This window comes from Canis lupus, chromosome 16 (genome assembly GCF_048164855.1).
Source record: "Canis lupus baileyi chromosome 16, mCanLup2.hap1, whole genome shotgun sequence".
In the NCBI taxonomy this organism is placed as follows: Eukaryota; Metazoa; Chordata; class Mammalia; order Carnivora; family Canidae; genus Canis; species Canis lupus.
This window is the reverse complement of record NC_132853.1, coordinates 39,084,371-39,098,690: the sequence shown is the minus strand read 5'-3', so window position 1 is coordinate 39,098,690 and position 14,320 is coordinate 39,084,371.

Below are 14,320 nucleotides of genomic sequence, written 5' to 3'. Positions count from 1 at the left end.
TACATTTAAATTATCTTTGAAAAAGTGGGTAAATGAACACAAGCCCTCAGCTTACATGCAGAAAACTTCATACATGCATGACTTCACTTATAGTGACATTTTTTATAAATCACTGCTGTTGAACTTGAGCTGACCGCACTCATCAGCCTCCTGAGAAAGAAGAAGAAAGGAAGCTTGGGTACTGGGTGGAAACAACCCTTAGTCTCTGTTTCTCTAAATAGCACGTGGGATCTTTGTCCTGTTTGTAAATTGAAGAACTAACGGGTCAAATAGATCAGTTTTTGGGTGTCAGACATTGTAGGGCTGAGAACCTGAGCCATCTACCCAACAACTTGGATAAACTTTGTGGGTGCAGGCCATCTCTGTCAAAACTGGGCAAAGAATTTGTTAAATACGTGTGTGGAAAGGAGTGACAGAGCAAAATCGGGTCATTTACCACGTTATTGAAGTCTCCAAGATGATGGAAGTGGGGCCTTTGCCCAGCTGGAAATGGCACTGAAAAACGAGCAGCTCTCCGCCAAGCCTGCCCACACCATACTAGGCAATTGGCTGGAGAATGAATTTAATCAGATGCGATTTGACCGCTTTTTAACCGCCAGGCAGGGAAAATTGAATTAAAATTCCCCTAGTCAGAGTGATCTGATTGGAGAAATCAACAGTGTTGGAGATGTTTCTTAGTTTCTTTGAGAATGTGGGATATAATTGAGGTCTTTGATTTTTTTTTTCCATATCCCCGTAGGCGTTGGGCAAATCAGTTAAACTCAGAGCCTGTTTCAACTGTAAAATAGATTGAACTACTTTGTCTCAGTGCCCTTACTACTCCAAGAAGCCATGACTTTTAGTGGATTTATTTTGAGTATGAATGCGTAGAATTTAAGGGCTTATATTTTGATCAATTTTTAACAAAAAACGGGGAAGGAAATGCCCCATAGTCCCCTAGATTTCTTAGAAGAGTTTCAAATTTCCTATCTTTCCCTGTCAAGCATGTATTTTTAAATGGTTCTCCTGCAGTACATGAATATTATTCTGTAAAACAGAACTTTGGGGGAAAGTCACTAGGAACTATCTCATTTTAACATAATACAAATGTCCTATGGAAAAGATAAAACAGTTTAGTGTGTTTGAAAAGAGAATCTGCCATTTAACTAAGATGCTCTAAATTTTCAGTCTTGGTCCTTCACATTTAGATACCAGTTTGGGGTTTCAGACAGTTGGTGCTGACAGTGTGAAACTCCCACTGCCTGCAGTTAAATTGAAGCTTTGGTTTCTCATGTGAATGGCAAGGAAGCTGGGATTATGCTTTGTTAAATCCTCATTTCCTGAATAGTTGTCCTTTACCCTCAAGCACTACCACACATGGTCTCCCCACTTGGTCTTAGCGTGTGCAGGAGTTTTACCTTGTTTCTCAGCACTGGGCAAACCTTGCTGGAACAACCATTGGCTTCTTAATGATTTGCACATTAGAGGGCTTAACATCTTTGCAAATGAAAAATTCACTGTGCAGTAACAAGTCAAAAGGAACTCAGAGCCTTTTGAGAAGAAATCGTGCTGAACTATAATTTGGCTTACTGTGATAATGTTTCTTTGATCAGTATGCTAAGGAAAATTCTGAGTTTAGTAGAAAATGATATCCAAATGTATTAGAAATTATAAGATTATTTATAAATGTCTTTAGTATTATTAGGTTGAACTATATGAAATTGCCTATGTAATTTTTTGCCTACAAAATGACGAGTTCACCTGGTTCAACGTATTAACTCTACATTTTATAGTCCAAGTAGAAGTTTTCTGAGTGCAAAATGATGGAACTTTCGATTTACCAGACCGGTCTACATACCTCTCTAATAATTACTGCATATTGTTAAACAAAACCCTAATTAAAATGCAAATCCCAAACTATCAAGTATTTAACCACCAGATTTTGAAAATACACTGCAGGAAATAGTTAAACCAGCGGGCTTATGTTCACATTTTCTCATTTAGCACAAAAAAAGTTCATATAATTTTTTGCATAATTTTTTAATCAAAAAAAATGTAATGTGGGGAGGGGACTTTTTTTTAAGATTTTATTTATTTATTCACGAGAAACACAGAGAGGCAGAGACACAGGCAAAGGGAGAAGCAGGCTCCATGCAAGGAGCCCGATGCAGGACCTGATCCCAGGACCCGGCAGACACTCAACCACTGAGCCACCCAGGCGTCCTGATTTAACTGCTTTTTACATAAAACTGAGACAGTTACAGACAATAGTTTCCTATGATAAGCCATTTAAAAGAAAGGAAAGGGGATCCCTGGGTGGCGCAGCGGTTTAGCGCCTGCCTTTGGCCCAGGGCGCGATCCTGGAGACCCAGGATCGAATCCCACGTCGGGCTCCCGGTGCATGGAGCCTGCTTCTCCCTCTGCCTGTGTCTCTGCCTCTCTCTCTCTCACTGTGTGCCTATCATAAATAAAAATTTAGAAAAAAAAATAAAATAAAAGAAAGGAAAGGCTACCCTCAGACTCCTTGACATTCAAGAGTGGCAACGACCTCAGGTCCCATCTGGTCTTTGGACAGAGAGCATCCCCTTCCCCGTGTCCTTGAGGGTTGTCACACAATGCTAACATAAGCACCTCTAGCCTTGGGGAGCCCATCATCTCTGAAGACAGCTAATTCCTTGTTTAGCTAACTCAAAGTCCTGCTTCTACACCTTGAAATCAAATAGAATAAATGTAATCCTCTCCCAAATAAAAGACCTTCAAATATTTCAAGACAAGTGCACTCCGAGATCCTGCCATGGGACACGATTTCTCTCTTCCAGTGTCTCTTAATGAACTGGGGGTAAATGACTATGCCTTTTCTACTCCTCACGTCTGGGCTACTAGAAAGCACTAATGTTTTCTCTGATGGGGAAAGTCATAGTTCCTCCAGCAGGTACTGCACTTAATCAAAGCACATCTCGAGATCTCAGAAACCACCTGTCTAAAATAAGGAGTGTTGTTCTTTGATGACCTTCAGGTCCTGTCCAGCACAAGATTTTTATAACTATAGTATAGATGCAAACTCCACCAAATGAGCGTTAATAGTTTCACATGGAGCAAACTGGGGAGCAGGTGGGTTCAATGCACGAACACAGTACTTCTCAAAACTCAGTCATTTGCATGCACTGCCATGATTTCTACCATTTCTGGGTACCACCTGTACTATTATTACTTAACAGCTTTCTCTGAATCAACTTATTCCACTTACATCATTTATTTTAAAAGGAAACTTTATATCAGCATAAATGTGAAACCATTTTTTTGTCATAAAAAGAAAATACTCTTAAATACAGATATTTTACTGGTGATCTTTATACTTAAGTACTATTTTAAAGAACATTATTTAGAAGATCTGCACATCATCCAAAATCATCTGAAGGATCCTACAGAGTAGTCTGGATAAAGATCTTTGGGGAAAGCTGCAATAAAAGGAAAGTATATTTCCTGCTACGTGGAGATCTAGGAACCTTGTCTTCTCAGAAATGATCCCTGGGCCAAAAGCAGTTTGTAACTCAAGGACAAATTCGTGAAAGCTGATCCTGTGATCACCTAATATTAAAAGCCAACATGTTTTTGAGCAGTTAATATATGCCCAAGTGCTTTTCATACATTTGAGTCTGATTTTCTAATTTCCTGAAGGTCATATTAGAGTAGATCACTTTACCAATGGAATCTATATTTATTATCTTGAGCCAAAGTTAATCAACCCCCACACACCATTTGCCGGGGGGGACATGGAGATAGCCTTAGGCTGTAGCCCAAGATACTAAAATGATATGGAGATTGAAGATGTGTCCTAGGATTTCATCGCTATGGGTTAATAATCTGAAAGACTTAAAGACAAAAGAATCTCCTTGGAGATCAGAGTTCTTCTACTGGGAGATATACGCATAAAAATTATTCCCTTTTGAAGCCTCCTTTTCTTCAGAGTTCTCCATGCCACCAAAACAAGAAAAATGCACAGATTTAAAGCAAATGACATAAGCTTTGAGGATACGAGTTATCATGCTGCGTGGAAAACTGCCCCCACATCTGATAGGGTGTATTATGTTTGCATTTTACCCTTGTCGTGGTTTCCTGTCAGTCTGTGAGCTCTGGGGAAGCTTCTAAAAGAGTTGAGTCTCAGAAATTTCAGGAAGTACCAATATCAGATGGCTGTTGTGCACAGTTACTCTCTAAACTTGACCCACCTCTTCCTGTGTGTGTGCTTTGGATGAGTCTTCCTCCTCCTCAAAAAACACATATCCTGGGACATTAGCTTTCAAATCAAATGTCAGCCACGGTCCAGGTGGACAATTCTCAAATTAATGGGCTCAGCCTTTCCCCCAGGGAGGCTGCCTAGGCTCCACCCAACCGTACTGAATTAGAGCATACCAAGTGGGAGTCTGGGAATCTAGCACATCAAAGCTTTGAGAACCACCAATTTGGTTTAACCATTTCATTTTCCAAAAGGGGGAATCAAAGCCCAAAGAAGAGAACTGAGTGACTCATCTAAGACCCAATGATAGGTGCCAGGCCTAGAATTGTTCTTTACAGCATCTTCTTCAGAGAGCAGGTCCTCGGGACACTTCATACATTCAAGGAACACCTGGATGGCTCAGTCGTTTGAGCCTCTGCTCTTGATCTGGGCTCAGGTCTTGATCTCAGGGTCATGAATTCAAGTTTCGCATCAGGATCCACACTGGCCTGGAACCTACTTAAAAAAAACAAACAAATCCTGCTCAAGTCTAGCTGACCTGAACTTTGCCAAATGTTTGACATCCCTCACTTTTTAGTGTTTCCCATCATGCCAGTTTAGACGAGGATCACTTTTCTTGCAATGAAATCCTGCTTCTCCCCCACTAAACAACAGGGAATAGATAGCACCTTGAGTTGTCGCCAGAAACCCAAAACCATTTGTGACCAGCATCCAGGAACCTAGAATCTGATGTGCTCTCCAAAAGCAAAACTAGCGAAATCCAACCTGTCAAGGGGCAAGATCTGCCACATGAAAAGAGGCGGTGAATAGTGGTGTCAAGAACACAGGCGTTAGTGCAGTTCCGGGTTCAAGTCCAGTGACACCATTTCAGTTCTGTCATCTGCACCATGGGGACACAGTTACTGCAGTATCAATTTCTCGGGGTGCTTGGGAGAAGAGAATGAGAGGTGGATGAAAGGACCTCGACTGATGCCTAGTACATGGTAGACACTCAATAAATGTTAGCTACCAGTGGTGGCAGGGACAGGGCTTGGGGGGAGAGGGGCGGTAAGGATGATGATGATGGCTCAAGACACAGCACCCAGGATGCTTGGGTGGCAGAGTGGTTGAGTGTCTGCTGCCTTTGGCTCAGGTCTTGGTCCCGGAGTCCTGGGATTGAGTCCCACATCAGGCTCCCTGTGGGGAGCCTGCTTCTCCCTCTGCCTGTGTCTCTGCCTCTCTCTGTGTGTCTCTCATAAATAAATAAAAAATAAAATCTTTAGGGACATGTGGGTGGCTCTGTGGTTGAGTATCGGCCTTCAGCCCAGGGCATGATCCTGGAGTCCCGGGATTGAGTCCCGCATCAGGCTCCCTGCATGGAGTCTGCTTCTCCCTCTGCCTATGTCTCTGCCTCTCTGTCTCTCATGAATAAATAAATAAAATCTTAAAAAAAAAAAAAAAAGAGCACCTGGGAAAGCGTGGGAAACAGCCAAACCCACTTAATGAGTATATCGAAATACAAAGAAAGCCTTATTTAACTGGAATACAGTTCAAGCTGATGTGGTATAGGCTTAACTGAATAGGCAGTCGGCTTGGAGGGAAGGTAAAGGGAGACACTTGATTCTTCAACAAAGCACTGTTGAACCCCTGCCAGTCTGTTGGGGTTAAGGGCTCAGGGCACGATGCACATCATCTCATTTAACCCTTACAATAACCTAACGAGGGGATACTCTGAATATCATCTTGGATTTAAAGATGGACACACTGATGTTCAGAGAAGTTAATAACTCATTCAAGGTCACAGGAACCCCCGCCACAGGCATGTCCCTGCCCCAGATTCCTCTGAGTCCAGCACCAAGGGGAATAGATACTGCACCGGTGAAATATGAACTCAGGCTGCCAACTGGCGCTGGCCCGCTCTCTTCTCCAACTCTTTGCAAAAAAGGACCAATGTTTTGTCATAACCCCTCCCGTTCTTGAAATGATTTTTTTAAGAGGGAGGAAGGCTTATAAACAAATACCTTCTCTTTAGCGAGCACTATCAACGACTGGTATCCTCATTGGCATGTCCCAGGTATTTGTGCAGACGGAAACACCCACACTGATGACATGTCAAGTCATAAATGGCAGCTCTGGGTTTTTAAATCATTGTGTTGGTGTTTTCTGCCAGGCCCTCCTTACAAAACAGTTCTCACAGAATACCTGTTGAACTGTAATTATCAGCAAAGTACAAAGCTTAATAACAAAGAGTGAGCAAATACAAGAATTGGTAAAAAGATCCCACCACGATAGCAATTGTTTCTAAACACTTGGTCAGCCAGTTGAGCACATCTACACTTCAATGGTCAGGGTCATGCACCAAAGCAGGGGGCTGATGCATGAAGCACCAGGAAATCTGTGTTCATCAGAACAGCTGACTCGCTGTTGGCCGCAGCCAGGCTAATGCCCAAAGCAGGATCTGCATGGGTCTCTTCTCTTGTAGCAAGATTACCTTACCATTATCACCGCCCCCCCACTGACTTTGAGAGTAAATTTTATGACTTCCCACTTCCCAAGGTAGGTCTATAAACCAGGGACAGGTGAATAGTCGATAGACACACTTTAAAAGAAGCAAGCCAGTTTGTTCTGCTGTGGCTCGAATTGTTCTAGGTCGCACAGCTGGAGGGTCCTGCTGTTGGGGTAGGCAGAGCTGCCGTCAGCTAGAACACACTGGGTAGTTTGATAGCCCGAGACAAAGAGCAATATATTTATACACATGATTTGCTTTCATGGGGCCAAGAAACAGAGGGCTCTGGGCACCAGGATTGTCTGCAAGGTAACACCCTCTTCTGCAACAGGTGTCAGCTCCCTGACGCGGGGTTGGGGGGTGGGGGGAGATGGGCTCTTTTCTGACTCGCTCTGGCGGAGCAGAATCCCTAGTCTGATGGTGTCCAGGTGGTAGGGCCTCACATCTGGGAAGCCAAACAAATGCTCCCTCCACTTGGGCACCTGCCTCCCAGGCTGTGCCTCTAGCGCCCCCTACAGGACACTGTTAAAACTGGGTGCAGGGAGCTGGGACAAAACCCTCGGGTTTACATGTCTCTAACTGGGACTGAATGAGGACCTGCAGAGCTAAAACTCGCAAAGTCCTGGGCAAGCTGAGACAAGTTGGTCCCCCATTGACTAAAAGGGGATCTAAAGCTGGACGTATGGGGGGAGTGGGGACCCTACATTATTAAACCATCATTACTTTATGGTTGAAATCAGGAAACAGGGAGTGGAGAGCATGGACCACAATTCTGAGAAAGGGGCAGGAGCTACCTAAGAGTCAGAAGTAAGCTATTCAGTAAAGAGCCCTTTGCCCTGAGCCAAAGCCCCTTGGCCCTGTAGCAGAGCATTGTGTCAGATTCTACAGCAGACTGGGGAAAGAGCTGGAGTTGGTGACACAGGTTTCCTTGCGGGCTGTGAATCATTCTTTCACCTTTCATCCCCTCAACCACCCCTTGAGCATCTATTATATGCCAAGAACACTCTAAGGCATCAGTAATAAAGATCCAGTATGACCTGGCCCCTGCCTTTCATCTGGTAAGGAGAGGTCTATACACATGGTCAGAGTCCAGTGGGTGAATGCCAGCATGGATGAAAAACTGCACAAATGTGCCCTGGAAATGCCCTTACCCTACTGAGCAGTGAGGAGCTGCTTGTGGACACCTGGGCACAGCAAGAACCGCTTGGCAGGACTCAGGCTCAGGACCTGGGCTGAAGGGAGCACGTGAGGGAGAGCTGGAGTCACATGAACCCTGCCAGACTCCCAAATCTAGACCACCTTCTCTGCCTGGCCCCCAGGGATTGACAGAGCCCAGAAAAGACAAACAGATCTTGTGGTTGGGAGTGTGAAAGAAGAAGTAATCAAATTTCCAACGACAGGAGGTTGATTAAATAAATTATGAAGCTAGAGGTATTTTTTGGGTAATGATGATGAGAAAGGTGATGTAGCCACATGGGACCATGCATGTGCTCCCAGATTAGGTTCTTTCAAAAGGTAAATGTATATTGGGATCATATTATGTATAATTAAATACACATTTGGATGAGGACTGGAAGTGAAACTGGATCGAGTGTGTTTGTGGTAAGATTAGAGGTGATGGCTAATTCTTCCATTTTTCAAAACTCAGTTTATATTTATATAAAGTTCACATGTACTACACGCTAATGAAAAATAAAGCTTAAAAAACCCACACGACTGCTATGAATGAGACCTGTTACGAAGCCAAAGACAGTCCTAGATTAACACATTTGAAGTTACCCAGGAAGAGAAGAAACAAAAGTTTCCACAGAGGAATTAATTGTCCTTTCAACTCATGAGCTTAATAATTTTGTTCATCTTCCCACCCTGCTGGTGCCAGAGCTGGCGTCGGAACACGCAGGCCTGAAGCGAAGACACTGGCTTTGCAGAGCTGCCCCCAGGCAGGCTGGGAGATGTATCAAGAGGCGGGTGTCCTTCCAACAGATGATCTTTGAAGGATAAAAAATTCAAGTTGCCATCAAAATGAAGTGATGGAGGCTCTTTCAACAGCGGGGTTGGGCTGATCAGCATCCTATGGCCTTGGCGTGTGCCCAGATCACAAGGGAGGCCCAGAGGCCACCAGGACAGGTTCTGAGCTGCAGAGGGTCCCGCTCTGGGGATCAGGGGTGGGTCCAGTGCCCACAAGAGGCAGCCATCTATGACCACTCCCTTCTTCAACCCTCACATGCACCCCAGGCTCCCCCCACCCACTCTCAGAAAAGGCTTAGGATTGTTTACGTAAGTTTTAAACAGGAGGCTTCCTGCTCAGCCAGTTTCAAGGCTCCAGGGAAACCAGTAAGGCCCCATTACATTATGGTCTCCACCCAGTGCTCATCCCAGACCCAAGGCCTCCCCCACCCCCAAGGGTGGATCGCGGACAAGGAACTTGGTATTAGCTTGTAGGAAATTTGAGTAGTTGTTGAATAGCAGTTGAGTCAACTCTGTACCAGAGCTTTATTCATTTGCAAACATGGTTCTGGGGTCCAAAGTGGCCACCCTGAGACGTTGCCCAGCATCTTTGCTCCTTATCATTCACCCCACTTGCTGTACCCTAGAAAGACAGAAGAAGCTGGAATCTCCCTGGATAGAATCTTCCCAGACTCACCTGAAAACCAACTGACCTGGCCCTAGCGCAGAGGCCAGGCAAATTCCTGCAATGCCAGGGCCCGGTTTGCAAACATTTCTCCTCTTCCTCCTGTCTCAGACCAGCAAACTGCTCTGTTATCCCCAGTGGTCCTGGCTGGGTGTCCCCTGAGCCTGGATCCTGATCTGGACAGGATTTCAGCTCTCCCAGATCCAGGTGTAAATTTGCTGTGCAATTTTCTTCCCAGCTCTGTCCTTAATCTTTTCCTCAGACATAGACAAAAACAAGCTGCTTCTTCTCCAGAAAAGAATATGGTAAGCAGAGACCCCTCAAGGAGTCAGTGATGAATCTTTTTCACATGTTCATCCAATATTTACTGACAGCTTACTAGACAGCCAGGAGATGGGGTATATTCTGAGAGGACGGGAACCTAAGTACAGGCCAAGGAGATGGAAGCTTGGAGACAGAGGAGAGAGATGGGCTGAATGCCTCCAGCACGGGTCACTTACTTGCCCCCCCACCCCCCCACCAAGTGAGCTCAGAAGAGGGAGACAGCAAACCTTGGAGTGTGGAGCAGAGGGAGGGCCCCTTGTGCAATGATCCTAATGCTTCTCTGTTGAGCACTTTGGTCTGCAGTCCAGTGGAGATGCCCAGTGGCCCTACATTTGATATCTGTCAAACAAAGGAAGGAATAACCCATTCCTTCCCAGCAACCCTGATCCCTCGCCTCTCTTCCACTGCCAAGCTCCCAAACTCCGAACAAGCCAAAACCCTCAGGAGGCAGGAGGCAGGAGGCAGGAGGCAGGAGAGGGCCACCTTAATGTGCCCTCCCCAGCAAATCGCCTGTCCATCCTCCATGTCCCAGGCCCTTACTCTAGGCTCAATGAGCCACACTATGGAGTCTTCCCAAGGAGCCATGGAAATGGAACCATCCAAACTGCAAACACCCTGGCCACCTTGGAGCTTGACACTTGCCCTATTGTGCATTATTGATCCTCAGCACAGAGTACATGGTGCCCAGAACAGGGGCCACTGAGCCGGGATACTCTGCCCTGGGACTTGGCACTGGGATTCCCACACGAGGCTACCTCAAGCACCTCTAGCACTCCATCTCCTTCCCCGCTCCCAACCCTCTATTTAGCCCTTGTATTGAGTTTGTGTCCATCTGTCTGCATTGGAGAACAGGGCCTCATCCATTGGCCTCCATACCCTTCCCATCTTCCCACCGGCCTGTGCTGTATGCCAAGTTGTCAACAAAGTCTCCTAAAGCAGCAAGAGAGTTGGGACATATGCCTACCAGACTCTGGAGAAGTCACCCTTTTATTGGAGGCAGATACTACAGTTAGGAGCTCTCAAAGTCCCTGGGCTTTGGGGTGGGGGATCCCCAGCCTCCAGGAGAGTCCCACAGCTGAGAGCAAGCAGCAGATGGTGCCGGAGTGCTGGGGACCACAGCTCCTCTGTCTTCTGTGGCCAAAGGGCTCCACCCAGAGGATACTCAGCTGGGATCCCTGTTCACACAGACCTTTCTTTGCCAGGTATGGAGGAGCTTTCCGGAAAAGGCTCAGAAACCCCCAGTGCCTTTCTAGAATAGCTCTGAAGAATTACCTCCTTTTTCCCAAATAGCCAGCGCCCAGCCCATGCCTACAGCTCCAGGAGTGCCTCCTGTCTGCAAATAAGAGGAAAAGTGGGGCAGCTCAGAATTCTGCCTCCCGCCTCGGGGAGCTCTGAGAACCAAAGTCTGGATGGGCACAATTTACTAAAAAGTACAAGGCTCTGCCCAAACCTAAAGGGGTTTTCGGTTGTTATCTGTAGGGCAAGAGGTGCTATAAGAAAATTCTCCCCTCCTGTTTTCACTTCCTCTTCTCTCTCTTTACCCTGGGAAGGGGAAAATCCTATAAAGATTTGCAGCTGATGTGTAAAAAGTACCAAAACAAAATTCTAGTTGCATTTTAATGGTCTCTCTCGGTGGCAGCCACGTGACTGGGTTCTGACGTTCCATATTCAAAGCCTGAAAGAATCATGAGATCAGAACAAATGTGTGGGTGGTAATGCCTGCTGATCTAAGGTACCACAATATTGCCCCGTGAAAGCCCCTCCAGCCTGGACCTGGATAACTCCAAATGATCCCATCCTCAGGTGGCCCTGTGAAGGGCACTGTTTCTGTGCTATGCCAGAGTCCATGGGCCTACCACCCAGTAGTCTCCCATGGGGGCCAGGTGGTATTTCAATGACATAGAGATCCCAGGAATGTCCAATCCTAGCCAGCTTGCTCCCCCTCCCACAAGAAGTTCCCAAGAAAGTCAGACCAAGGAACAGCAGCCAAACGAGGGTCACAGTCCCCTAGCCATACCAGCACCAATAACGTCACAAAGCTCTGAGAACTGTTCTTACATTTTACTGGGATTAATAGTAACACATATCTGTGCTGTACATTGACTATGGGGCTGGGCCCTGGGGTGGAAAAGAGCTGGGAAGAGCAACAAAGGACTAGCCAGAGGGAAGGTCATGTTTAGTGGGTTCTGTAGTGGAGAAGTACAAAGTGGGAGGTGTGGCTGGTAGGTGACCCCAACATGCCTTTGAGGAACGGTAGGCCTTGACATGAACTCCCTGAATCCTCTCTTCAGCCCCACCCCAGCCCCATGAATGCTTATCAAACACTGTGGTCCCCCCCGCCCACCGCCCTGAGTCACCATGGTAACCTCAGAGCCCGGCTTGTGATGGGTAGTATATTACAGAAGAGGGGCTGAGGAAATGTTCCTTGAATGAATGAATGAATGAATGAATGAACCAATAAATGCCAAGTGGTTATCAGGCTAGCATCTGGCCAGACCTTATGACAGGCACCCTGCCTTACACCACTTTTGTCCCCATCAGACTTCACAGAGAAGCCTTCATTGGAAGGACTCCCTCACTCAGCATTTCAGAAGCACTCATTGAATAAATATTTACTGGGCTCCTACGATGCCCCAGACTTGGGGATGCTGGGGATTCATCAAGGAATAAAACACAAAACCTTCTGCCCCCAGGAGTTTATATTCAGTGAGGAATGAGACAAACTCTGTTTTTTAGGGCACCTAGGGCTAACTCTTGATTTTGGCTCAGGTCATGATCTCAGAGTCATGAGATCAAGCCCTGGGTCAGGCTCTGAGCTTGCAAGGAGTCTGCTTGAGATTCTCTCTCTCTCTCTCTCTCTCTCTCTCTCTCTCTCTCTCTCTGCCCTATACTTGTGTGTGCCCCCTCTCTCTCTAAAACAAAAAAACAAAACCCCTGTGTCTTCTGTGTCACATACACACTTATCATTTCCCTTTATGCCTTCTCCTTACTCATCTGAGGCCCTAGACTTTAGCCCTTCAAGGCACTAGCGATGCCCTGCTTCCTTCCAGGAGAATATGCACTCCTCGGACAGGATAACAGTCCAGTGACTCATGAAGGGTGACTACAAGAGTAAAATGGGGCCATGTCAATCATCCAGGACAGAGCCAGGGAGGAGACACTATTGCTTCCTAGACCCCAATCTCACTTTGCATCCACTGACAGCGTCTTCTGCCTTGGGGTGGAACTGGCTCTTCTATTTTACTGAAAGTGAATTAGAGTCTGCTTTCATAATTGAGTGATGCAGAACTGTCCCAATGACCACCCTCGCCCTGGGCACCTTGCCGGCATGGGGCCTTTGGAGCATCATTGTCCCTCTTTCCTCCTTAGGCTACCTGGCTTTGGGCAGGAGGTGTGTTAGCCCTGGCACACATTGCCTTGCAGGCATTTGGAGAGGGGTGGCCAGCCCCCGCATGACTGCTGGAATGTGGGCGCTGTTCCTCAGCAGCATTTCCCACTTTCCTGGGTACCACGACTATCTCACCAGGCACTGGACGTGGGTGCGCAGAGACACCAAGAGAACTCGCTTGCACAGAATTGGGGAGCATAGTCTGCCTTAGAGATCTGGCCTATGTGGTTTTCCTCCAGAGCTAGGCACACAGTGCAGTCTCAAAAAAAAAAAAAAAATGACATGGGGGGAGGATATAAAATGCAGAACAACTGTCTATGTGAATTGTTGCAAAGTGGTAAATCCTTTTTTAAACCAAGTCATCTTAATTGAGTTTTCATGATGTGGATTTATTAAAGGTTTGACGTAAACTCCAACCTTCCAGATTTACTTTTCCTATGTGGTCCCCATAGTCGAGGGGCTAATAGCACCTAAAGGTGGAAATCGTCTACATACCCTTTATCATACTCACAGCACTGGAGATGGGTGTAAATCTAATCCCCTGACTTAAAGAAAATCAGAATTCTCATCATTAAAGGGGACCCAAAGGATGGTGCCAGCAAACGAAAACAATCCATGCTCTGCTTCACAGTAAATCAATTCTCTTCATTCTTTCCCATTTCTGCTAGTAAAATTGAGTTTAGCAGGTCTGCTTCTTTCCTTATCATGCCAACTGATGAAATTGCCTCCAAAATGCAAGCCATCAGCATGAACATAAGTCCCTAAGAAGGAACTACGAAAGATGGACTCTCCCCTCCCTCTGCCCTGCACCCTAGTCCCGCCCTGTAGCTAGGGAGAGAGAAGTGCCACTCTTCATCAGAAAACCAATTCAAGGAATCAAGTCTGATAAGGGGTGAGGATGAAGATTTCTACAAGAATATAAATCTTGTTCTCCAGGGCAGTGTGTGGACTGGTGTGAGTATCCATCATTGTTCTTAGCTGGACTTGGTTAGAATAAAGCTGTCCCTGGATGCATTCACTCAACAAAGGTCTGGTAAGGGGGCACCTGGGTGGCTCAGTGGGTTTAGTGTCTGATTCAGCTCAGGTCATGATCTCGTGGGTGGTGGGATACAGTCTCGCACTTAGTGAGGAGTCTGCTTGAGGATTCTCTCTCTGGCCCTCCCCGCATGAGCATGCACACACGCTCACTCGCTCTCTCTCAAATAAACAAATATATTGTTTTTTTTTAAGGGTCTAGTAAGATTCCTAAGACTATAGACGTGGTTCCCATGCCCT